Here is a 3,346-nt window from a genome sequence, read left to right as displayed (position 1 = left end):
ATCCTGAAAAAGAAGACAATAATAAAAGAAAATAGGCAGAATTTAAGCAAATAGAAAGTTTAAAAAAATAGAATCGTAACACAAAAAGTTCACTATTTTAAAAGATCATATTAAATAAAATTCTGTCAGGACTGACTGTAAAAATATAAAAAGAAGCAAATAAACAATATATAGTAAAAAAAGGACAAATAACTATAAACTCAACATAGACTTTTAATAACAATGAAATATGAAAATTATATTCAAGTACCTTTGAAAATCTCAAAGAAATGGATGAACTTATAAAAATATAAAATGCAAAACTATACAAGAGAGAAATGTAAAATATGAGTAGACAAACTGACATTAAAGAAATTTAAGTGGAAAGTAAAGACTTTTCAAAATAGTCTCAGATTCATATCATTTTACAGTTGAACTCTGCCAAATTTTCAAAGATTATTTAATCTCCCAAATGTTGAAAGAGATAGAAGACTGACCAGTTCATTTTCTAATGCTAGTATAATCTTTATTCAAAAACTAGGTGAGGATAATATAAGAAAAGAAAGTTATCATTTCACTGATAAGAATAAATGCATGAATCCAACACTCTTTGTTTTTAAGTACATACAGTATCAGCACTATCAGATAGAGTTTGTTCTAGGAATGAAATTATGTTTAACATGAGAAAAATCCTTCAATGATATATATCACATTAATAGACTAACAAAAAAAGACAGATTTTTTTTTCACTTTCGAAGCAGTCACTGTTTATTAACTGAACAAACTACAAAAATAACCATGGTAGAAGCCTTAGTTCATCCTTATAATAAGCCTATTGCTCTGGTGTTCCCTGTTACCAGCATCTCCACCTTCCTCAAAATGGGTGGTCTTTTTCTTCATTCCACCTCATGCAGAAGATAATTTGAAGGGCCACAGGAAGTTGTTTGCTTCTTTGAAGCATTATCTAACAGTGTAGAAATAATCAGATCCTCCATGCAGATGATACCATATTTACTAGGACATTGAGTGATCAATGCGTTTTCTGTCAGAGCAATTCATTTTTTTGTTGATTTTGCCATAACCATGCTTATAGATCAGTTCATTTGTTGAATTCAGGATTGAGTACCCCCATGCATATATTGTTCTGCAGTCCTCAGCATGTTAATCAAAGGCTTGTTGAGCTTAATGAACATGCCACTGATGATCTAGTGAAGAAAAAGAAGCTGCAGCACCTTGCAGACCTTTGGGCTCATATCATCCATACCTCTGATCCTGATGACAAATGCCAATTTGGGTTCCGCAGGTACATAGAACTCTCCAGCTTTTCTTGACATCCCAGCTAATCGAATCTCAGTTCTGTACATCTGCCTACATTCCTTGTGACAGTGCTTAGCTTTCTCATAGATAAAAAGCAACTTTTTATCCTTGCCTTTCAAAGCAACTTTTGTGTAAACTTCTTTCTCATCAGATACTTGATCTTCAGCTCTGTGAAATTCCTTTGCTTTTTCTTAAGGGCTTTTGTCACTAGAGAACTTCTTCTTCTTCTTCCCTTGTGCACCCTCCATGGTCCCAACCAGAAGAGAGCAAACATCATAGATTTTAAAATAAATACAGAAAAATTATAAGGATCAACATCTTAAAGTAGGAAGTAGCAGAAACTTCCTTAAACAGGTAAAGGTCATTACACATAATCTTTCAACTTTCTCTGCCATTGTTTAACATAGTACATAGAGAAGTATTAAAAAGGAAGAGATAAAACTCTTATTATTTAAAGATTTTCTACATAGTAAAAACAACAAAATCAACATATAATGATATTAATGACAAAAACAAAAAGCAAGGCTGACAGATTCAAATTCAACCTAAACAAAATCAGTAGTATATATATGAACAGCAAACAACTAGAAAATATAATAAAATTAAGAGACAATTCATAAAAATAACAAAAAGTATAAAATGTCCAAGTATTAAAAAACATCCAAAGTTCTATAGATAAATTTTAAGTACTGCAAGCTATAAATGAATAGAGAGCTATTCCATACGTATGTGAGATAGTCTACACACTTGTGATTCCAGTCAAAGTTTCAAGTAGATTTTTTAAGGTAAAACTTATTTTAAAATTGGTTTCAAGGAATAAAAATCTGTAATTAGTTTAAGGCAACATTAAAAAAGAAGAGTAAATTTAAAAGACAGTATAGTATAGTATGAAACAAATAGATTAATGAAATATAACAGAAAACTCAAGGTAGACACATGCAAATATGAGAACATCATATATGATAAAGTTGACCCTACAAACTGTGGTGATAGAAATGCACGGTTCAGAGTTCCTTTTGCAGAAACATAGCCGGTTGATGGCCTCAGATGCTCCTCCTCTGCACCCAGGACCACATTCATGACAAAGCCACTCTGGGAACACCCTGGGGGAACTAATCCATGCACATTCCACAAAACTTGATACACCTGTGACAGGCAACTTTGGTTTGAGGACTCCCCGCATCGATCTGGTAAAAAGTTTCTTAGAACTGTAATGAGGTTTGAGACTCTTCCTACCCAAGCTACCTTCTTGCCACCTCTCCTTCACGGGTGTCAGACACTCACAGAAGTGGTCTTCCAAGGCTCCCTCCCGTTTGTCCATCACAGGTGTCTCCCCTAGTTAATCTCTTGCATGTCTAAATCCACTCTGGCATCTGCTTCCAGGAAGATTTGAACTGAAATACAAAAAACAATGAAAGAATAGATTGTTAAATAGACCTTAGAAAAATTGCCTAATATGAAGAAAAATATAATGGCATCCCTCTCATATCATAATTGCAGGTGAATTCAAGATAGAATAAAAATTAAGAAAGATACACTACAAAGTTAAAAGAAGATAGTCATCCGAGAGTAAAGATTTCTTTTTTTAAATATATTTTATTGATTATGGTATTACAGTTGTCCCATTTCCCCCTTCACTCCCCTCCACCCTCTACCTCCTCTCCCACCCACGTTCCCCGCCCTTTAGTTCATGTCCATGTGTCATACTTGTGAGTTCTTTAGCTTCTACATTTCCTGTACTATTCTTGCCCTCCCCCTATCTATTTTCAACCTACATTCTATGCTACTTATTCTCTATACCTTTTCCCCCTCTCTCCTCCTCCCACCCCCCTACTGCTAGCCCTCCATGTGCCCTCCATTTCTGTGGTTCTGTTCCTGTTCTAGTTGTTTACTTAGCTTCTTTTGGTTTTGCTTTAGGTGTGGTTGTTAATAATTGTGAGTTTGCTGTCCTTTTACTATACATGTCTTTTCTTTATCTTCTTTTCTTAGATAAGTCCCTTTAGCATTTCATAAAATAAGGGCTTGGTGATGATGAACTCCTTTAACTTGA

General features: G+C 34.1%; 1 pseudogene; it reads right to left on the bottom strand.

The window, feature by feature from the left end:
* Positions 1-789: 789 nt before the first annotated feature.
* Positions 790-1,544, bottom strand: LOC123816535 (annotated as a pseudogene).
* Between the last annotated feature and the right edge of the window lie 1,802 nt (positions 1,545-3,346).

Source organism: Phyllostomus hastatus, unplaced genomic scaffold (genome assembly GCF_019186645.2).
Source record: "Phyllostomus hastatus isolate PE091 unplaced genomic scaffold, TTU_PhHast_1.1 phas_contig_209, whole genome shotgun sequence".
Classification (NCBI taxonomy): Eukaryota; Metazoa; Chordata; class Mammalia; order Chiroptera; family Phyllostomidae; genus Phyllostomus; species Phyllostomus hastatus.
Note: the sequence above shows the minus strand (reverse complement) of the source record. Positions and strands in the feature narration are given on the sequence as shown.